Here is a 24572-nt window from a genome sequence, read left to right on the forward strand (position 1 = left end):
AGATCCTTTAGGACCAGTGTTATATGGTCCTGGCAGCTGCTCCCAGTCACCACTCTAGCTGCCACAATTAAGTCAGCCCTGGTTAAGCTACATGTCAAAGCAATGTAATTAAGCAGAGGGAAACAAGCAAGGGAGGTACATCTGTCCTTTCTTGTGCATTAGACCATCTGCCACTGCTCCTCTTTCTTATTATTGTAGGGTTACTAATTTGTTTTTGTCAAATCTTCCTCCCATGCCTTTAACAGCAATTTGATATGCAGGCATGGCTGGGCAATTATGCTTATTTTTCAGTTGTTTGAAAACTTTACCTGCTGATTTCTGTAGAACAAAGCAGGGCATTTTTTTCCTTAGTCATATGTGGAAACTAGGTTGTTAAGAGTTATGCAGAAGTAATTACAACAAATGTTATTCTAACAAAAACTTAATTTAGAAAATATCCAAGAGCTCTGGACAATTTCTACCCCTCCTCTACTAAGCCTGAAATAATATTTCTGGAAAAAGAAGATAGTAACAGACTATATAGATGGAGGAACAAGGCAAGTTAAGTTCCACATTAGGACTCATAATGGCCTTAAATACAAGGATAACATTACAGACCTCAAATTCTTCTCTTGCCATATTTGTATCTAAGCCAGACAATAATCTTACCCCTTTCCAGGGGCGTAGCAAGGGGGGAGCGGAGGGGGCTCCTAGCTCTGTATTTGGGGGGGCAGCGCGAGTGGCGGCACCCCGCTACGTAGTGCACATGCGCAGCGTCGCTACGTAGCAACGCATGCATCATACGTAGTGACACATGTGTCATACGTAGCGGCGCATACATCGTATGTAGTGACGCTGCACATGTGGGCTACATAGCAACGCCCCGCCCTCGGGTGTGAACCATGTTTGCTGCTCCGGGTACCCGAGCGGCTTCCTATGCCAGTGCCCCTTTCCCCATCTATCCACACTGTCCCCAAAGAATACTCGTTTTGATTCAGATTCTGCTTGCCTCCCTGCCTCTTGTGCAGCAGTTTTTCCACAGGCTCTGTATAGTTGTTTCCACTTCTGAACCACAGGCCTCTCAGTTCTTGGCCAATAGTGTCTGATGGCACCATAGTGTGATCTGTGCTACTGAGCCACCTACTCATCCAAACACCATGGGTACTGTAGTCCCCAGAAAGCAATAGTGGAGAACGCATTGTCACAGGCTTTGCTGAGAACTGCAGGGATGCCCTTTTGTTGTATGGCAAGCAATCTTATGTGCCCCCCCCCCCACTTTGAGAATGTGAATGATCCCTGTTGTGGCGAGATCATGAGAGCGTTAGTGAGAATGTACTGTTTTGAATGTTCTCTGTACCTACTTACTGAAAGATAGGCGGAGGAGAGAAAATTGTTAGGCAAGCTGTTTTAAGGGCACAGAGTCCTTTAGATGCAATCATTCATCATTATTTCCTCTTCTGTGCTAAGCCATATCACAGAAGATAGCACAATGTCTGTTCATCACATATTTATAGAAATGTGGAGTTGCACAAAGTACTGTGCTTCCACATCCACTTCTTGAAATGAAAGTAAGCAACCAAATTGATAATGGAGCTGTGTGTAGTATAGAATTAATTTGTATGCAATGACGAATTCATGTTCACATGTTTAGCCAATATTATATAAAAGTATGTGAAATGGTTACATCACAGGCAGTCTTAGTATAGCTGCTTTTTTCTGTTTAATGCTTTAAATTCATATTTCTGGTGCTAAAAATACTGCTGTGTCAGTATGTCTTGGAGAAAAATGATTTCAATGTAGTACCTGCTGGAAATGGACAATAATTTTAAAGGTGACATTTTAGTGGAAGGAAGAACTGGGGAGCTTGTGAACAAAGAAGGGAAAAGATGAAAGCAGGACTGAAGGAGGAGGAAGAAATGAGTGAGAGAGAAGGTGTGAAAGGGTCAGGTGGCTTACTAGGAAAGGCAAAGAAAAGATCAAAGGACTAGAAGCCAAGTACTGGGAGGAGGGCAAGTGAGGGGGCAATCATTTTCAGCAGCTGGAGTGAAGGCCGGAAAAAGAGAAGTACTGTAATAGGTTGCCCTGTTGGCAAGGCAGATTGAAAGGACCCCAATAAGCGTTTGACAAAATTGTGTGCACAAGGTTGGGGTTATAGATGGTGGGTAGAAATCAGTAAAATCAAGTAACAGTGTGGAAGACAGCACTCTGTCGTTCAGACTTGAAGGTTGGGGGAAATAGGAAAAAAGAAAGGTTTTTAACTGTTCTTGTTAGCTTTTGGGAGCCCACAGTCAAATGCCAGCCTTTCTTCCCAATTATATGGATTGAAGGGTTCTTAAAAAACCCCAGTGTAATATCAACAAGGCTCCTCCGAATGTAGGCGCCATAATTACAAACTTTCAAACCTAAGTTGATGTTGGAAGAACTGCAAATTCCCTTGCAGTGAATTTATTAAAGTGTCCATAATGTCCATAAGTGCAAACTCATAATGACAAAACCTCTAATGCATGATTCTTCAACATTATATGGAACATTTACAGTATATAACCAAATATACACCAGTTAAATGCTTAATATTAGCATTATTATTTTTTACTACAAGCTGACTTCTCCCACCACTTTTTGGGCAATACAAATATCACTCTTAAAGCAGGTAAAGCAAGCTTATGAACAGGTGTCCCCTTACATTTACCTGCTGTAAAAATACCAAAATAAGGACATAAGACTATAATTAGACATTTGTGGTGTTGCAGTGCATATTCCATATACCCAGGAAATATTTGTTAAGGTGACAATTGTACTAAGGGTAGGGGGTTTCCTTATTATATTGTTTATATTTTATAAATGAACATGACATTATTTTACCTCAGTCTTGCCAGTTTAGAAATAATGGCTAAACAACTAGCTATTGCTGGAGAGTTAAAGCACCTGCTGTGGCTGTAGAGAACGATACAGGAGAGACATGTTTAATTGCATGTGGGCCAGATGAAGGCATCTGATTTTGTTGCTACAAGTTCACTGTGTCATTTCTTCTTTCTGTGCTCCTCCCAGTGGTCATCCAAACTAGGCAAGTTACTCCGTCTCCTCTTCCAGATGGCAATGAACCACTTGGTGGCATAAAGAACTAGAAGTAGTTATCCAAAACCCAATATGCCAAAAGCATATTTCTGTAGATGGGCTATAAGGAAAAAGATGGTCGCATCCACCACTTACTCCCACAAGAAAACTGAATACAAACCACTCCCATTGTTCATGGAGGAGCAGAAAGTATTGAACATGACTGACATGCTGAATTGCAGTTATTATATTTTCTTCTTCTTTTGTTGTATGCTTGGTCTAACTTGTGTGTAAGCATTTACCATCTATGCTGATTTTAAGGGAAATCCAGGGACTTAACAGTGAACCCCAAATTTCAGTGAACAAATTGAGGTTTCTAGTACTAGATTCAGCCCAAGCCAAGGGCATTAAAAGGACATACAAGATTCTTCCCTCTGTCTAATTTCTGTGATTGAATAAATCTGTAAAGCTCTAACAAGCACAAGGAGGATTTTCTGGGGGTGGAAGAAAAGGGGAGACTGCCAAACACAACAGCTTGTTGGATTAAGCTCCAGACTTAAATACACTTGCAAGTTTGTTTTTAGGGAATGGGCAACTTTTTAAACACCAGTAGCCATACAAGACATGTAACATGAGCAAGGCAGTCAGATATATCTTGCATGCAAAATCTATACAATTTTGCATAATGAACATCTGTATAAGCACATCTAGTTTTGACTTATGAAGACACAACTGCTATTATGGCTTTTTAAAGAAACACACAGAACTGAAGAAGCATAACTTGGGGGAAAACTCTATGCTTTGGCCCATTCTCTCTTAGAAGTAAGAACTTTTTAATTCTATCATGGCTTTGTATTCTCTCTTAGGATGTCCCCTAGCTTGTTTACCATTTCATCTCTCCCCGCTACAAGTAGTATACATCTGTTCCTCTTTCACCAGGAGCAATTCTTGCATATTCATTTTCCTTGGGAAGATCAGGTGACAAAATGACATCACCTTCCCTGGATTGGCTGCAGTAGGAAGGAAAGCAAAGATGAACCATAAAAAATTCTGAACACATTTTCAAGTACTAAACAAGGCTCTATACATAAGGGCACAATTCTGCTGTGTTATAACTTGTTTTTAGGAACACAGTAATTATCTATACAAGCAATTGGACACAATGAAGCACACAGATATGCTAAAATGCCTAGTTTAGGTTTGGATGTTGGCAGCTATCAGTTGCCTGCTTAGCAAATTTGCTCTGGCAAGCAACGAGTATCAGAATTTGAGAATTCAGTAAAATTTACAGCCCATGTGATAGTACATTATTATTATTTTCCTTTGGTAATTTGTGAATGTAGCACTTTGACAACACCAAGGAAAACCATTTTAAGATAGATAGTGAACAATTTCTTCATTTATTTTTATGTATTAAAATTCATTTAAATCCCACCTCTCTTCCATCATGGAAATTTGCCTACATGTGTTTGTTGCCTTGGGCTCCCTTTGGGAGGAAGGGTGAGATAAAAATGTAATAAACTAAGAAACAAACTCAAGGTAGCATACATGGGGGTGTCAGGTAGCTTGCCATTTAGGCACTGACTAGACTCAAATTGACTTCAATTCAGCAGTAGCTCCACTATGTGCTCTCAGGCCATGCCTTGGGACCTTCATATTCTATAATGAATCTCTGTGTGTTTATTTCTGCATATACTAAACATATTTGCATATTGTCCACCCTTGACTCACTAGTTTACATTTGTGGTCTACATGGTTATGCCACTTGAACCTCCCCAGTAATAAGTAAATTTTTCTTCATCATCAACAACAACGATTAATTGCCTTCGGAATTGAAAGCTGGCTGGTCACCTTAAACCTAGATTCATGTAAACATAATAAAAAATGGGAAAAGAATTTGCAAACTGCAGTTGTGGTTCTTTCCTAAAGTCAACAGCCAAGAATACATTTAAAGACCTACTTCTAAGAACATCTGATTAACCAAAAGCGAATATTGCCAGAGCTGCCATCGAAGGTAGCAGTAATTTGTGTTCACCAAGCTATGCAGCTCTGTAGCAAGATGTACTTATCTCTTCTGCTTATTACATTTCCTCCACCCTAGTGACTTATTTTTCTTTCTTCACTAAAAATGCAAAGCCTGAGCAGGAAAGCAAATGTGTAATTGTATGTGCTCATTAATCCCTCTTATACTAATTACACCCAGGGCAAGATAATTTTAGTTTCAGTTCAAGGCTGGTTTCTATAGAGCCTTGTTGAATTTTAAAAGATGCTTCTGACAAATAGCTTTAATTAGATTCTAGTGATGGTTCTGTTGTTTTGGGAACCTAATCTTCACAACCTTTTTGTCCATGAATATTTGACGGTGAGGGAAACCCAAACTGCACTGTAATTCTCCAAAGAGCTCGTTGTACAGTGATAAGAAGGCTGCCAAAATTTCAGACAATGATACGTTTTGAATATGTATTCCTGGTGTTTTGAAATTTTCAGTCAGGGTAATGTTCAATTCAGAAAGGCGGAGAAAGGTCCTGAACTTGCATGTCCTTTGGCTTTATCAAAAAGCTCACGGTGCACCATTTATATTCAAATATTTAAAACTAATGCATATTAATGGAACTCAGCACAATGGGCCAGATGCTGTTGTGTGCAGCACAGTATGGAATGGAGAAGGTGGTGTGGAACACAGGGAAAGTGCCTCTGTATTGAAGAACAGGCTGCAATACCCCGGGGTGTGTGTGTGTGTGTGGATTTTCCAATATGCAGGGAGGATAAACTTACTGAACTCCACATATGATAAGGGCACCTCAATTCTAAGGCCATGTATACTTAAACATGCAGACTGAAGCATCATATCTGCAACGGTCATTAGGGGGCTGCCAACCGCCATGGTTCTTTGTCAACTGTATGTACACTTGAGGAGAAGTCGGGCATCCCTCTGCAGAATGTGAAAAATTATTCCGTCTAACATCCCATATTCATTTGCGACCTCCAAAGACTAGAGAAAGTGGGGAAAATGTCATGGTGGGCAGTTTTATTTTAAACATGTCTAAATCTCCTAGTGGAGAGGAGGAAGAGGTATTAATTTCAAGCACTTTGCATATATTATCTCAGTGCTTGCAACAGTCCTGTGAGGTAGTCCATGGCTGATGTAGGACCGAGACAGCAGTGGGTCACCAAAACATAGATGTTTTTGGTCCTTATCATTTTTTCCTGATGCAGCAACACACAGGCAGGCAGGTCATATTAGAGGCCTTGATTTTGGAAGTTAAAGTAGATACTTGTTTAATTATATGAGTCCTTGGAATAGAAGACAAGCAAATATTACTGATTTAATAATGACATATAATATAATATAATATAATATAATATAATATAATATAATATAAATCACATATATGCTTCCCCCAAGTTATAAAACCACTTGATCTGGCTGTAACAAAAATGTATAACAAATGAGGCAGACTTGCAAGAATTTATTGCAGACACAAGCCCCTTTTGTCAATCCCTTCTACCTGTACAGCTAATATGTATAAGAGGACAAGACCATGCCTACTGCCCCCATTCCCAGACCTGTTCCACATGAAAAACTGAAAACACCTCCTGTGTATGTTCACCTGTATGCGCAAAAGGCCTTAACTGTCCTTGCAGAGATCTTGAAGTGGGGCTGGTGGCATATGGCGATGTTGGGATCTGTGTGGAACACAATTCCATTCTTTCCTGCATGTTATGTATGGAGGGGAAGATCTGAAAAGGCCTAGTGTGACTTCAAATTCCTAGATGCTGCATTCCTAGCAAGCTGGTGTTGTAGTTAACTGCAGGTTATGCCAATATAAGGTAATGTCAGTAGTAGGTACCCTGTAACTATATTGTTATGCCACCACACTTTCCCAAGCAGTGAGAAGTTCCAGGAGTACAACAACTATCTGGATTTTGTTTCCTTTGGAAGGAGATATCTGGAGGTTTGTGGCATAGTGATGCAGCTAGATAATTTTAGCCTTTTTGGACTAAAGGTCTTATGCGGAGCCAGCCACCTTCCTTAAAATGGTAATACCACACTTCAAAATGTGGTAAGCCAGCCCTGCTACGTTAAGTGCTCCTCCTGCTCATTCTGATGAGGAGGGCCCTAAAGTCCTACCCTGACAGCACCACTGTATGAGGTTTTGTAATGTTTGAATTTATTTACAAATATACAGATTGAGTATAGGTGGAGGCATGCTTAACACTTCAACAAGCAGCATATCCACTGTCCCACCTCAACTCTCCAGAAAGCCAGGCCCTCAAAGGGCAGGAAGAGAGCAAACTCTGGAAAGTGCCTCTCTCTCAAGATTCCTAACACCTCTGACTTGGGAATGGGAGTAGGGATCAGCTGTGAGGTTCAGTTACTTATAAGCTCCTTGCAGTGGCTTACGTGTTTTAGACTTCCGTTGGAAGTGTGGCTAGGGGGACTATTACAATTCGCTCCTGCACATCAGCATTTACTCCTGCACTGCTGTATATGATAGATGTCCATTTCTTTCTCTGTGTCACTCTGATTCCTCACTAAAAAGTTTCCAGTGGTGAAAGAACTATGAAATATGACCTACAATGGGTACGGTAGCTGGAGGGAGATGCTCTTGGGTTATGAACAAATGGATAAAAGGAGAAAGGGCCAAGAGACACGGACCAAGCCCTGTGTGTGGAGGAGAGGGTCCTGGGGATAGAGGCTGAATCAGATGCCTGTGAGGAGCAGAGGAAATGTTCATTAGCTACCTTATCATAGTGCAGAGACCAGTACCACTCTCCTGGTCAACCCCACCTGGTATAGAGAAGACATCACCCTAGAGAAGGTGGTGTAATGAAGTTAGAGCTTCTAGGAACAGCAGGATTCTGAGATTCCTGGCAAATCTCATAGGCTACTACTACGAGGAATTCCGTTTTGGGTCTGATTTTTGTATAAGGGTAAGTCACCCAGCATGGGGGCAGTACTGGTCCTTACCCTGAGTTCAAGAAGCAGGGTCAAGGAAAACTGTGAGGGATCAGACAGACAGTGAGGGGGGAAAGGCAACACTCTGGGAACCACCTTGTGCTTGATAATAAGCTGCAGTTTGTGTTGATCAAACCTTGGTCCCATGTAGAGTTTGTGATGAATACTGTGGGTTTTGAGGCCACCCTTACACTAGCATTTCCATTACTCCTGCCATCTAGCACAATACAAGATTTCTCTGCCAATTGATCCTGGAGAAAAACACTGTTCTCCAACGTCTCATTCCTGTGCTTAGCATGAAAGCAAACTTGCTTCTTAATTCCATGGTGGTCTGACTCCTTCTCTGTGCTAGTGTCCTGCTCTGCATAAATTACTTTTCAGGATACACTGCTTCATTCACTGTGTTTTACAGGCTACTATCCAGTTCTTTTCACTGCATCTTGGTTTTCAGTGCCAACATGATAAGCTGCAAAAGACTTGCTCTTCTATATTTTCTTCTTAAGCAGTTATTTCTTCTTTTCCAGTCCCATTCCTTACCATGTAGCCACCTGGCCCCATGGGTTCCAAAAGAACTATAGTGAGTAACCCAGGTATCAGTTAATTCAACAAACTCAAATGTAAGATTTTATCATAGTTTGCTTTAAATAGATTTTTCCCAGCTTGGCCAACTCCAAGGAGAGTCTCTATAGCTGATTTGCATAAAGAGAATTATTTGGCTGTTGTCTCTAAAGAGGTTCTTCAAAGTACAAGCCCCACAAATGCCAGAGTTTCCAACCTCCATAGAATAAACCAACCAGGCAGGTAGTGATTTCAGTTTAAATCAGAAACACATGGTTTCAATACGGAAGACTAATCTTGAAGAATGATATATACCCTATCCTATCACAAAACAGCACACACAACTTTTTTACCCATAGGTAACAAAAGGTGTAATATTTGTTCACCAGAGGCAAATTTTACAACATTTATTTACAGATCCAATGACTTCACAGTCCAGGTATCTGTTTGATTTGATTCCTATCAAGCTAGTTTCATTGACCCATAGATGCATGTAGGTTATGCCACCTAAGGTTATATCTGTAGCACTACAACTCTTACTGTAACATATAAATACTTCAGGCTGATATAAAATGTAGATCTATGCACAACATGCAGCCAGTTCATTCATTGCTAAGGTGAAACTGGCAAGTCCCTAATTCATAGCTTTAACATGAATGGTAAAATACCTTTCTCTAGAGGAAGTGCACTAGCTCTAACTTGTCTGCTTGCTAGTTACCGAGATATGCCTTTCAGAAGCACATTGAAGGAAGAGCATCACATAGCACGGCCAGAGAAGCAGATGGTTCACAGGACTGGTTGTTAAATTGAGCACATGTGCAGCAAGAGCTATTTTTTCACACTGTGTGGTGAAACTGCTACCCACTACCTCTTCCTATAAAAGGTGAAGAAGTCCGTGTACTCACTATGTGCCAAAGGAGGAAATTACTGAAAAGGTGAAGGATGTCCCAGTTACAGAATTCAGCAGATCTGTGCTATCTCAGAATCTGATCCCTTTTTACAAAGCCTTTGGCCCATTATATGGATGTCAGTGAACTTACAACAGAGAAACAGTCTCAAAGAGGGGGCCACCCCAAACACCAAGAAAAACCCAGCAGGCAAACCTGTTAATGTGCAGAAATTATTTATAAGTAATTATTCTTGTCTTTGGGGAATGCATGGTGGTTTCCTTCTGCTGGCTGGGATGGTAAATTATTGCTTCTTGACTTTTATGAATTTAATAAATAATAATGCATATTTACACTAGAGGGAGCAGTAGCATCGTCACTTACTTATTGCTGCTTAGCTACAAGTCAGTTGCATGGCAACCTCACAAAGTGGGGGATATATAAAAGAACAATCCAGATTAAATGGTTTGGTCTTTTATGTTGTAAAGTTACCCTAATGATTTATGTTAACTATTAGTAGAGCATATTATTGAATACAAAGCTGAATGTGCTTTGTACGGAGTACAGTCTTGGCAAACGCTGCTTGATTGGCTCCTCAGAAGATTCTCTTTCCCCCTCCCCACCTCTGTAAAGAATTTCTACAAGGGTATTTTGGGTTGTTTTGTCGTCACCCCCCCCCCCCAAACATGGAATGATTGCAAAGTGGATGTGGTTCAAGGAATCAACCTTTAATGGCAGAGATTTTTAAAGACTGAAGCTGATGAAAATATCAGAGGATGGGTAAGTCAACTTGATCTTTATTTGGGAATGGAGGGAGACTTTGCCCCACATGCCAAGTTCCTGTAGGTAGTCTCTTCCTTAAGGCTGCAATTGTAACCCCACTTACCTGAGAGTAAGACCCACTGAATTCAATCAGACTTACTTCTGAGTGGACATGGTGAGAGGATTGCACTGTGAGATAGTTTCTCCTGTTTAACCTCTGTGCTGCATTTTGAAAGTTTCCTCATTCAGAGTGACCAAAGGGGATTTGACTGCCATATATTTCATAGTTATATAGAAGCTGGATTTTTGATGGGTGCCACTTATCATGCAGAGGTGAGAAGAGCACAGCTGCTGATACCCCCCTTTTGCCTGATGATTAAAATATAGGAACCTCTTTTTCCACCTTGGCATCTTCATAGCAGCTCACTGTCCAACGGCCACAGACTCTTAAAGTCTGTTTCTCTGGCACATTTTGGAATCTTTAAACTTCAGCTATCATGAGTGTTAGAAAATGCTTTAATGTGTTGTAAAGGACTCTCTTTCAGAACATCCTAAACTACACAGAATATCCTAGCTTTAAAAAAATGAGCCTGAGGGATAGTTTGTGAGGGCCTGTTACATAGAAACATAAGCTGTTTTATATGCTACCAGATCTGATTTTTTCGTTCATGACTAGCCCAGTTTTGTCTACTGTGGGTGGAGGAAATCTGCCACATCACCTGCCACCTAGTTATTTTTTTAATTGGAGGAATTGACAGGGATCGTATGCAGGACATTCTGCTAGCAAAGCAGATTGTCTCTCATTGAGCTACAGCTCCTTTGTCCACTGGGCAGTGAGTTGATAACTGATAAAGTGACCAGACTCTTTAACAGTGCAGTCCTGTACAGGTCTACTCGAAAGTAAGCTCCATTGCACTTTGTGGGCTTTTCTCCCATGTAAGTCAAAATAAGAAGGAAATAACCCCCAGTTATGTGGCCAAACCTACTAATTTGGTCAGCCGTTCGTATAATTTTGGTGGATAATTAACACACACTCAAAACAACCTTCTTCTTCTTTTTTAAAAAGTAGCATTGGCTTTTACAAAGTAATAATTTTTACTAGTGTACATTAACACTCCACAAACTAATGAGCATCTACAAATAATGGTAAGAATTGCTTAGGCAGGTGTTTAATTGGAAGTTGCATCGGTAATGTTTCATATCAGGCAGTTTTAGTCCTAGAATCCACCTGGGCCTTAATAATTTAATCAAGTTACATAAAAAGATGTATAAACAAGCTGTAGTTCTCTACCTCATGGTGTTGCCCTTTTTCCGAGTGCTGAACAGGCTGTTCATCTGATTGTAAGATTGCTGCGTTAAAACCTGAATAACGTTCTTATAATTTTAAATCTCCCAAGGCAGCCATGACTTCTGCTGCCTGTTACCATCCTAGATCATTTTCCTCCTCCCCCCACCTCCTTTGAAGCACACCTGGAGTCAGATCTGGTGAAGGGATCGAGATGACAGGACTGATGAAGGACTGGGGTGGGAAAAGCCACAGCTGCCTTGTCTCCCAATGTACCAAGAGATTTTAAGGTAAATCTCATTAAGGTAAATGAACTTTCACTTGGTTGTAGCCTGGCAGCTCAACCTAACTGAAAGAATATTTTTAGAGAATATGGCAAATTCAAATTTTATATATATATAAACACTGCTAGAGAGTATTTAGTAAAGTAAATTCTTCTTTTGCAGAAAAAAGGTGTTTTGGACCCTAGTAACTTGCTTGAAGCTTCACATTTACTAATTTGGCAATCAAGTTATTATGTCCTCATCCTGAATAGCTCTTATCCAATGAACATGTGTTCCTGGTTATGTTCAGCCAGATTTCTGCTTTTCTTTCAGATTTGTTGTCATTGGAGCCAAAAGCTACATTCCAAATTATTAGGTATATCCTGTGAAGATCTTGTGCTGTTTAGATTCTGTTGGAAAGTGTTCATTTGAACAGCAATGAATTAATTGGCTCTAATTACTGAAGTAGCAGTCCCTGACCAAAGCTGATTACATTATGAAAGCTGCCTTTGTCTTGAATGATTAACAAATTAATCGTACAGGCAGAAATTCAACTGGTCCTGCTTTCGCCCAGCATGGAGATGCAATGATAGGGAAAGCTGTACCTATTAACTGTCTACAGCAGGTATCCCCAAACTTCGGCCCTCCAGATGTTTTGGACTGCAATTCCCATCATCCCTGACCACTGGTCCTGTTAGCTAGGGATCATGGGAGTTGTAGGCCAAAACATATGGAGGGCCGCAGTTTTGGGATGCCTGGTCTACAGTATGCTTCCAATTCATTTTTAAATGGAGTGCATTGCAATAATCTAATTGAGAAGTTCCAAACCAGATAGCCAGATCTGAGAGGAGAGACCAGATTAGGCTGTCAGAAAGTAATAGATAATAATTCTTAGGAGAGTGGATTGCAAGTTTAATGTTTGAGTTAAACAGAAAGGTGTGTATAGTACTCCTATTAGTGTTTAAACAGGCATCATTACTTATCTAGATATGCATATGTGGTAAAGTACTGGCATTCCCCCGTATTTAGGCATGGATGTAGAACCTTAATAGGATACTCATGTTAGAAAATAATTTCCAGAGTAGGAGTTATTTGTTCAAGACGTTTTGGCTGAACTAAATGAATCCCACATTCATGGCTACAAACTTTAGTGTTTTAAAAAGCTGCTTGCTTGGACATAGTGGAATGAAAACAAAGTTTATGACATTATGCTGTGTTTTGAAACTGAAAGCTCTGTGAAATCAGCAAAGCTTGCACCCTTCTTCAGCAACCTATATCAGTCCTATTTATATAATCACCTCCTTTATATATCCTAGCCTTTAGAAAAGGCACAGTAACTACAGACTGCTGATTTTAGAAGTGGTTATTTGCTGTTGTACAAGTAAACAAAAAAAAACACCCTTACATTGCAGTGCTGAGAGACTCCAATTACTTACTAATCTGTGGATCACTTATTGAAGTCCACCCTCTTCTATTTGTGTTGGATATAGTTCTCTTTTCTTCCCTTTCTTGCTATATAAATTCTACCTGTTCTTACCCATTTCATTAGGTTGTTTGCTGGGCTTCCTCCAACAGGAGAATGTGGGGGCAAGTGGTCTGTTACCATCCTAGATCATTTTCCTCCTCCCCCCACCTCCTTTGAATGTGGGGGCAAGTGGTCTGACTGGAGACAGTATTTTTTTTTTTGGTAGGGCGGCAGCATTCTTCCCTCATCCATTTCACTAATAATTTGAGCTCACAATGTGTAGCTTGCCACCACCACAAGGGCCTGCTGGTGAGGGACATAGGCTTATATAAAGGTAGATAGGGCTTCTGTTCTTTTATACCCCTGCCTTGAGGAGAGGCACCATTGTTGGGAGAGAAAGGCAGGATAAAGACTTGTAATTAACATCTGTTTAGAAGAGGGGAGCTTGCAATGTAGGGGCTAGACGAGCTGCAGCTGTTGACATTCTCTCTTCTACACATCTCATATAAGAATGGGCCATCACTTCAGAAATAGAGCTAAAGCTTCTGCTGATACCGTAGTTCCCCCATGCAGTGGCCACATGTAAAATTCCATATATAACTAATGCACTGTGATTATTTGTAAAGATTTCTGCTGGTTTAACTTGCATACCGTATATATATTTTTTTGCAGGGTTGGTTTGGATTTTGAAAATAAATTATAAACTTAGCAACATTAACTCCATTGGCATTAGGCCAATAAAGTTATGCGATTTTCTACTATGGGCACCAGGCTGACCTTCTGTGGAAATAGATAATAAAAAGTTAGAATGGAGTAAGCAGTGTGGTGACAAATGTATTCACCCTCCCCTTCATCTAACAATTTCTGGCCTTTCTACTGCATCATGTTAATAGATTCTACTCTGTACCTATTGCCCTTTCAAAGCTCAAGGCAGCTTGTCCTATACTTTAGGGAGTTTGTCCCAATTTGCTAGTGCTGTATTTTCAAATAGTAGCTCTTCCTTCCTCTTACTGAATTAGTTCTAAAAAGAAATCTCTTTCAATCCTGTCCTTTGTATGTTTACATAAGACTTACTTCACTCATTACTCCAAAAGTTAGAATCAGAATGTGGCATTCATTTTCATTTATTTGAATGCATGGTTAAAATATTATTTGCTCATAATTCCCCCCCCCTTTAAACTGTTCTACACTTTTGTAGTACCAAGACTGTGCTGAAATTTCACCCCCAAAGGAGATGACTTTCTATTGTCTGAAACCTTCTAAACGTCCTGCTCTGCTACTGTTTCTTCCCCAGGTGTTCTGTCAACCAGTCAGGACTCATTTACAGAAGGCAGTGACATAACAGCAGTCCATAACCAGTGAGATTTGGTTATGTGGTGATGTCACTGAGGCCAATCAAGCTCAGACTGCTGTGAAGGGGTGTATCCTTGTTGCTAAGGAACTGGAGTGACGCTCCCTGTATATCTGTGCTGCGTGGAACCACCATAGGGTAGCATAGCAGTGCAGTAAGACGCAGAGTATTGTCCCCAGTTGTCTTGGCAACACAGTTACGCTTATCTTTCCGGCTGTGATGGTTTCATTGCAGCATGGCAAGGCAGGAAATGTTGGTTATAGGAATGCTTCCATGATTCCACATCCTTTAAAATCCCTCCTCCCCATCTTCACCGAAGACACAGGGTGTTTGGGGGGAGCTGCAAAATGCTTGCAAAATATGTCCTATTTCAGCTCAGCGTATACTGTATAAGTTAGCATTGCTTTCTGGTCTTATTTTGGGGACAACTATGGTTAATAGTGGGAAGCAAAAAACATCCTGGGGGGGGGGCTCCAGAAGGTGTTTTTTATGGGAACAATTTTGCAGTCTCCACATGAAATCATCGGCATCAAAATCCCAGCCTATATTTTTGCCCCATTTAATCTGGATTTACTCTCTCTGAAGAAATCGAATAATTTTTAATAAGTGTTAATGATCCATTTGTGATATTTTAGTAACAAATTAAGCCCCTATCTAGAATCAGCCTTAATTTAGACTCCATGGAACATTTTAATCTGTCCCACCGACACTGCCCTGTAATTTAAACTGTTATAATATACCTGACCCATATTTATTTTCCTTATACAGTATTAGGGTTTTTTTGGACTTGTCAATTGAGACTAGTACAAGGTTACAAAATGATAATTTAGTCATTCAGCAAAGTCCTATCACCTTCTAGAATTTCCCCTCTGGTTTTCTCTCTGTAGTGGGCATGTTGTTAAAGAATATTAAAGATTTGTATTTTTAAAAACTTTCTAATTTTAATTGTTGCACAAGTTTCTTTTTAGAGTAAGGATGGATGTAGCAGCTAAGCAGGTGGTTGTTTGGAAGAGGAGGTCTATGGAAATTTGACGGAAATGGAAAAAATGCGTGCGTGTGTGTAAGAGGGAAGTCTAACTAATAATGTACATCCTCTTGGTGGTTGCAATAAGTCAGTCAGTCAGTTTTATTACAGCAAGAGCCAGCAATACAAAACAACACAACTCCAAACAAAAGATCAGCAATATCATCATCGGAGGGCAGGACAAATTGTTATAATACGAATAACAATTACCAGACCTTTAGAAGGCATCTCAAGGCAGCCCTGTTTAGGGAAGCTTTTAATGTTTGATGGATTTCTGTATTTTAATGTTTTGCTGGAAGCCGCCCGGAGTAGCTGGGGGAACCCGGCCAGGTATTATTATTATTATTATTATTATTATTATTATTATTCAATAAAAGAGATTTACATTTTTTAATAGCTAAGGTGCAAAATTTGGCCACAGCCTAGGATACTGAGCTCAAAGAATCTTCCAAAAGGAATTTACGTAATGTTTCAGGGGGAAATTCCAGATAATATTGCAAGGGTGTGAATTTTGATAACGGGTAAAACGAGTTGCCATCATTCTTCACTATAGAGTTCACAAAATAAAATAATGTGAATAACAGATTCCACCTTATTGGACATGCATGGGCAAAAGCGCTCATCGATTGGTACACTCAAAAATTTGCCGTGTAACACAGCTGAAAGCATCGCATCAAATCGAGCTCTGGAGAAGGCCCATCTATAAGATTCATAAGCAATATTGGATAGATATGGGGCAGCTGCCAAATTACGCCAAGATTTTAGACACCTGTAGTTCTCAGGGAGTAAGACATCTTTTTGCAGTTCAGTATCGAAAAAGCCTATGAGTAATAACTGTTTTTGCCTTATTCAAAGTTCCATTAAAGAGGTTTTCTGGGTTTAGGCCAATTTGTTTGATCTTGTTAGTAATTTGCATAAGCCAAGGTGGATAAGGGGCTGTGGCCAGAAAATGAGATAACATGCCCTTTGGGTTATAATGAATTTTCAACCAGAGGGATATTGCTTGTTCCCAGACTTTTAATTCAACTCTGGACAGTCCTGCCTCTTGCCTTAATATTACATTAGATGTGCTCTTAGGGGTGCCAAATAGGGATCTAAGAAATTTTGATTGGACTGTTTCGAGAATCTTAAGATTGGCAGAGAGTCCAATTTGTGAACCGTATAGAAGTTGGACCAGAGATTTTGCCTGAAAAACTTTTAGGGCCATAGGAAGGAAACCAGCACCTTTCCTTCTAAATAGTCTAAGAATGGCATTAGCACTTCTTTCTGCTAAGGTGGCTGATGTGGTCAAATGTGCTGAGAATTTGGCGTTGTAAGAGAAGGTGATGCCTAAGTATTGGAAGTTCTTAGTTTGATCTATGGCATTTCCCTTCATATTCCAATTGTGTTTCCTAAAGGAGCGGCCAAAGCAGACAATTGTAGTTTTAGCAAAGTTAATTGTTAGCAGTTCAGTGTTACATTGATCACTGAATTTCTCTAATGCTCGTTTCAAGCCAACTTTGGTTTGAGAAAAGTACAGCGCCATCCGTGTACATTAAAATTGGAACCTTTCTGCCACTAGAAAACACAGGTGGGTGAGTATCAATTACATGCAAACATGTGGTTAAGGAATTAACATAGATGTTAAATAAAAATGGAGCCAGTAAACATCCTTGTCTGACCCCCTTTTGAACTGGAATACCATTGGAAAGTCTGCCATCCTGTGCAAGTCTTATCTGAAGGTTTTATTTTCATATAATTTAATTAACAGAAGTAATAGCCTTCTGTTGATGCCCATATCGGCCAGTTTAGCCCAAAGCCTTCCCCTAGACACGGAATCAAATGCTGCCTTTAGATCCACAAAGGTTGCATACAGTGACTATTTCCAGTGTTTCACATATTTGTAGATGAAATAGTCAAGCACTAGACAATGATCAATAGTAGAGCGGCCAGGTGTAAAGCTGGCTTGTTCAATCTCTAATAAGTCATTGTGGTCCAACCATTCAGACAATTTTAGGCCCAGGTGTTTTGTATATAATTTGCAGATCACATTCAGGAGACTAATTGGTCTATAAGTAGATGGATCAGAGGGGTTACCCTTTTTAAATACAGGAACAATTATGGCCAACCCCCAATCTTTAGTAATTTGGGCTGAGGCATCTATATATGCGAACAGATTCGCGAGGACCGGAGCTGGTGGTTGCAGTCTTTTGAGGGCACTTTCAAATAGCTTCCTTAAGGATGTTAGCTGCAACTATGGCAGCAAAACAAGGTAGATGTAATTGAAGCAGTACCTTTATCTTGTAGACTTGAATTTACCATTGCAAATTTTGTATGGTTATCGTTCTTTCTCTTGTGCTGACTCTAGTAATATGTTTAGAGCAGCATTAATTTAAATCATTATTGTAGTCTAGCTTGCAGGTGTCTGGAGCAGTGACATATCAGTGTGCTAGTCACCACTGTAAGAATTTCAGTTAACTGAGAATGTTGATTTCTGGGAACATTTCCACTCTGCCTAAGTTTATTTTGCCCACACTGGGTAGCCTGTAGGTGTCAGGCAGTATCTGCTGTGGATTTTCAAATAGCAAAACAATTAAGTGTTGCACTGTTCTGGTTCAGTGAAACTACATTGTTGACAATGAATTTTACAAGTTTTCAGGTCATTCTTAATGCAGCCATCTTAAATGCATCAGCCAAAGCATTTTCGGAGGGTAGCAATGGCAAAATCTTACCATCTGTACTTCAGCAAATCTGAAGATGTGCTGGGTTTTCGAAACTGACTGCAGCACATAAGTCACTCCTGGATGACCGGTTTACTAAGGATTCATCCTGATTTGTTTGCACAGGGTTTTATCCAGTGTTAGTCATACTTAGAGTAAGTCTATTGGAATTAATAAACACAACTAACTTAGGTTCATTTATTACAATGGTTCTACTGTAATAAAATTTAATAGGCTACAACCCCCAAAGTTTATTGGGAATTTATACAATGTTGGTTGCTTATTGAACATTCATCCTGCTTTATTATAGGGAAGTTATGTGGCATTGCTTCAAACAGTTGCTATCCCACACTTGTCAGTGCATTTCCTCATTTCCCTTGCCACAAAAGCCATTTCAAAGAAGCAGCAGCAGCAGCAGCAGCAACAACAACAACTGGTATGTTTTGCAAGAGCACCAAATCCACTTTCATAACCTAACCTGAACTTACCAGCACACAATTGAATTCCACCCACAAAAGAGCAGTAGTCTTGAAGTATCCATAGTCTTGTTAGAAAGGCAGCATCTCTATCACTTTTGGGCCACTAATCTCTTAAGATTTCTTTAGGTTGCTTTCACGTGTCTACCCTAAAATACATGTTATTTTCCTGATCATTGTGTATCTTTTAAAACCAATTAATTACACAATTGGTAGACTTGATGCAGTTCGTTCAGTATATCTGCAAACTGAGGTTTTTTGCCCTCTTACTCAAGACTAAAACTTTTTCTTTCTTTTTTTAATTGACACATCTTTTGTAAGGGTGAATTGGAAACCAGGTTTGTATTTTTGCCCAGCCATGTGTGAAATTAATGTCCTACAAGCACACTCAAGTGAATGCATGTGGTAATAAAACAGTGTTCACTGTTCAATATAGTGGTTAAGAAGGATTTTTTTGAATTCTCGCCATACATGCCAATAAATGCATGACACAATCCAGCCAAACAAAGATTGTATGACAGGCAGTCTGCTCTTATGCACATTTACTCACAAGTAAGCACCACTGAATTTAGTTGGACTTACTCTCTCACAGGCATGTCTTGGATTATTATTATTTAATAATTAAATTTGTATATCACCCTTCATCACAAGATCTTAAAACAGTTCACAAGACAAAAATGCAAGACAAAAGCACAAATAAATAGTTAAAACCAAAACAACAACCCCCATCCCACAAACACATTTAAAAGCCTATAGAATACTAATCAGTCAAAGGCTTGGTTGAAGAGGAACGTTTTCGCCTGGTGCCTTCATTATATATCTTTAAGTGCCAGCTGAACCTCCTTGAGGAAGACATTCCACAAATGGGGAGCCACTGCAGAAAAGGCTTGTTCTTGTGTTGCCATCCCATGCACAACTACTTGGAAAGGAAAGTAATGGAATTCTGCATACTCCTACTTGTGAGCAGGAACAGCCCTATCATTAGACAGAGTGATGTGGTCACCCCAGGCAGCTGAAAGATGTTAGATGTCATGAAAATTGTATTTTTCCATGCAGGGAGAGATGCTTTGGGTGTATTGGCTGAAGTAAAAAATAACTTGATCAGCCTTTAGTACTATGTACCTTGATGTGTGTGTGGAGGTGTCATTCCATGTTCTGCCTCAAGCAACAAAATGTATTGGGCCAGGCCTGCTAGTGCAGGCATCCCCAAACTGTGGCCCTCCATATGTTTTGGCCTACAACTCCCATGATCCCTAGCTAACAGGACCAGTGGTCAGGGATGATGGGAATGGTAGTCCAAAACATCTGGAGGGCCGAAGTTTAGTGATGGCTGTGCTAGTGTGTAAGCCAGGCTTTCCCAAACCTGGCCCTCCATTTGTTTTGGGACTGCAATTCCCATCATCCTTGACCACTGGTCCTCTTAGCTAGGGATCATGGGAGTTGTAAGCCAAAACATCTGGAGGGCCGCATCTGGAGGGGATGCCTGATGTAGAGGAACATTTTTCCTTTGCAGGAGCAGCTCATTTGAAGAGAAATATATTTTGCATTGCCAGCCAGCAATTCAAAGGAAGAAATTCACATTTCAAATATACATGGTATCTTCCCTGTGTGCGGATGAACACATTGTTGAGCATCAATGGTGATATTTCCAGTGAATGGGAATTGGCACAAATCACATGTTGACAGTGACAAATAACTTGACTTTTGTATCAATTTTCTGCCATGGCACCTCTGCCTATCCTATTCCAGATGCAGGGGTCCCCACACACACACACCTTGTGTGAAAGGGAGCATTCATATTTCTGAAATTGTGCTTGAAGGACTGCTCAACTTTATGCTTCAGTAATATTAAAAGTAATCAATATTATAGTCGGGGCAGAGTGTGAAGGCAAAGAACCAGCCTGCCCACTCTATCTACCATCTGGCTGCATAGTTGGTTCACATTAATTGAACACAAAGATGTCCTTAGTGCAACCCTTGTGCCAGGCTCATCTCTGAATACTTTAGCCAAGTTAGAATAAAAATCTGAAAATGGGGAAAAGTTGGTGCAGTTTTTGCCTGTTGCTTCCAAGGATCTCATGATGTATTGGTTCTCTTTGGCATGAAATTGATTTAGAAGAACTTAAAGGGAGAAGAACTTACCTTTACACTCCTATACATTTAGTTCAAGGACTTTCTGCTCCAGAAAGCACTCCAGTATTGGGAGACTTTCTCAAGAACATTTAACATGAATTGGCTTAACACTTTATGCAAACCTGTGGACCCTTGTTCACATCCCTGCTCAGAAGAGAGACAACTTGGTTCAACCTACCACACAGGGTTGTTGTGAAGTTGTAATATGAGGATTTGAATTCCTTGGAGAATGGTGGGATATTAGTGTGAAAAGAAAGTAAATAAACTTGACCTAATAATATCAGTTCAAAGCATAGCATGTTATTCTGCTTTATAGGCTCTTGGCCCCACTGGTGGGACTTGTCAAAAAAGGTTTAACTGTGATTATGCTATGCAGTTGTCTACTTGGAACTGAGCTCAGGCTTATTTCCCTTAGGCCACTGAACAACTACTGTTGAGTAATAAAGATTGTCAATCAATCCTACCTTCATCAAAACTAAGCAGAATGAAAAAAGTTGTTATACCATTTCCTGAGACTTTCTGTTCTGTACAGTTGAGGTCCAAATTTACATTTTACAGCTTAATAGCAAAAGCATTTTACAGAAGCTACATATAAATGTCACTCATGAGCAACACATGTAAAATAAAAATCTAGCTGTACTTTATCAAAGCCCCATTCTGCATTTAGGGTAGGATAATCCTACCCTATCTTGGTTGCATATTTTCAGTAGTATGCTACTTCTCTTGGTGAAAGTGGATGAGGTTGGCAGTCGGCTGTGTGTGGCACTGTGTAAAACCTGAAGCAAATATACTACCCAGTCTTCTGACTAAGAGTTCACCCACACTCCCCTTTGTCCCATGATTGCTTCCATTTGTCCCATTATTTCTAGGCATAGTCTGAGAGGTTTTTCTTTTTCCCCACAGCTCCTCTGTAAATCAGTCTGTATACATGTTTCATCAACACACTGTGGTTTTTCTGGTTTTGAAATACTGGGGTGTGTCTTGGCACCAGGTGTGGCTGAGGTAGTGGGGCAGTGCTGTGTCACTGCCACTTATGTGGCTATTGTGGGGGCGAGGCAGGGCAAGCTGAGTTTGGGGCTGCGTGAAGCCCTCTAGCACTGCACCAGTGTGCCTGCGAAGCCCTGACCTCACTACTATCCTGCCCTGCCTGGTACCACCCAGGTAAATAGCAGTGGCACTGTGCTGTGCCACTGCATTCCTGAAATGCTCCAGTTTGCACAAAAGCAGCATTTCAGGAAGGCACTCAGTTTACTTATCTATAGATTTTGTTCATCGTTTTTCATCACTCTGTGCACCTAAAGCAGGACGCAATATAAACGAAACAATAAAAATCCTCCAGTTTCTAGATGATAATCCATAAAACAAGGAAGGATAAATGGTGTTCAGGTGCCGATATATATACAAGAGCATCCACAAAGATACTGAGAGATTTTTATTTATTTTTGCATTCATTTTAAAATGGCAGAGCGTGAAATGGTATTGGTTTAACCGGATATATATAGGCATCAGTACAGTAGCTATACATGAACAGCAAACCTCTGTCCATTGCAGGACAAAACTGAATGAAAATGGATATGAGCAGTTACAGAAAAAAGGTCAAAGGGTTCTGAGGAGAAGTGGGGCAAACTTGGAAGGGTGCTATTTACTCGGATGACTGCCTTTGATTCCATGCTCACTGACATGCAGTGGAAGCATGATGGACAAATGCTGTACTTTGACCAAGTTTCTAGAAGTATCTCATCTCTTTCATGTGTTTTGCTTTCTTGGCCCAACATGGCGTCTGCCCTCACTTATACCATATTTATTACTAGCTTCCTAGAGAAATTTGATATTATATAGTCACCTTGTTATTTCTCCAATAAATCTAAATCATTTGTTTGTTTGTTTATTTTAAAGTATTTATACCTCATCCTTCAAAAACAGCTTCCAGTAAAATATAAAAAACACAGCACAAATAAACAATAATAAAAGCTTTATAAAACAACAACAATAAAAATCAAACATCAAGTAAGAGAACAGGCTAAAACCCAAGTATCAACAGTAAAAACACACAAATTAACATGCCTGAGAAAATTAAAATAAGGCTTTTGCATAGTGCTGGCATGACATCAAAGTAGGTTATTGCAGAAAGTAGGCTTCATTTCCCAATTCTCTTATTTGAAGGGAATCCCTTACCATCCAGAATGGCTCCCCCCCCCCGGCCCTTAAACTGTAATCTGCATCTCTGCTAGGGATATCATGAAACTGTGCCCAAAAGCTTGCCAAGATGCCTCCCTTAGGTGAGGAGGCCTTGTGTCCTGCATTGCCAAGATTCCTTCAGAAAAGCAAGATGTGAGGGAAAGCTTCCTCCCTTGTTTCACAAAGCTAGTAGCACTGGTAGTGCTTTTAAAGACTTATTGTTATGCTTTACTAGTTAGGCCTTGCATGTTGCCTCTCACCCTCAAGGACCTATCTGGTACTCTTCTATTCAGTTCTTCTCATAATCTAGTTTGGCAGAACTGTGGAAGGGTTATTTACAGAAACAAATTGTGCTGAATTTAGTGGAATTTACTACCAAGTGTGCACAGGACTGTAGCTTTTCAGCATAATCCTATTGTTATTATTTACTCAGAACCAAATTCCGCTGTGTTTGATAGGTCTTAGCCATCCAGTGCCTCTCAGAATTGCCAGATCTCTTCATTTCTTGCGTACTGATGTCTTAACTTACTTTGCAAATGTAGCTTATTAAATAAACTATGTGAATTTCACACGCTAGCAAGGTTATGCTTAAAATTCTACAAGGCAGGCTTAGGCAGTATGTGGATCGAGAACTCCCAGAAGTGCAAGCTGGATTTCGAAAGGGCAGAGGAACCAGAGACCAAATAGCAAACATGCGCTGGATTATGGAGAAAGCTAGAGAGTTCCAGAAAAACGTCTACTTCTGCTTCATTGACTATGCAAAAGCCTTTGACTGTGTCAACCACAGCAAACTATGGCAAGTTCTTAAAGAAATGGGAGTGCCTGATCACCTCATCTGTCTCCTGAGAAATCTCTATGTGGGACAAGAAGCTACAGTTAGAACTGGATATGGAACAACTAATTGGTTCAAAATTGGGAAAGGAGTACGACAAGGTTGTATATTGTCTCCCTGCTTATTTAACTTATATGCAGAATTCATCATGCGAAAGGCTGGACTAGATGAATCCCAAGCCAGAATTAAGATTGCCGGAAGAAATATCAACAACCTCAGATATGCAGATGACACAACCTTGATGGCAGAAAGCGAGGAGGAATTAAAGAACCTTTTAATGAGGGTGAAAGAGGAGAGCGCAAAATATGGTCTGAAGCTCAACATCAAAAAAACCAAGATCATGGCCACTGGTCCCATCACCTCCTGGCAAATAGAAGGGGAAGAAATGGAGGCAGTGAGAGATTTTACTTTCTTGGGCTCCTTGATCACTGCAGATGGTGACAGCAGTCACGAAATTAAAAGACGCCTGCTTCTTGGGAGAAAAGCAATGACAAACCTAGACAGCATCTTAAAAAGCAGAGACATCACCTTGCCGACAAAGGTCCGTATACTTAAAGCTATGGTTTTCCCAGTAGTGATGTATGGAAGTGAGAGCTGGACCACAAAGAAGGCTGATCGCCGAAGAATTGATGCTTTTGAATTATGGTGCTGGAGGAGACTCTTGAG

Source organism: Zootoca vivipara, chromosome 1, assembly GCF_963506605.1.
Source record: "Zootoca vivipara chromosome 1, rZooViv1.1, whole genome shotgun sequence".
Taxonomy (NCBI): Eukaryota; Metazoa; Chordata; class Lepidosauria; order Squamata; family Lacertidae; genus Zootoca; species Zootoca vivipara.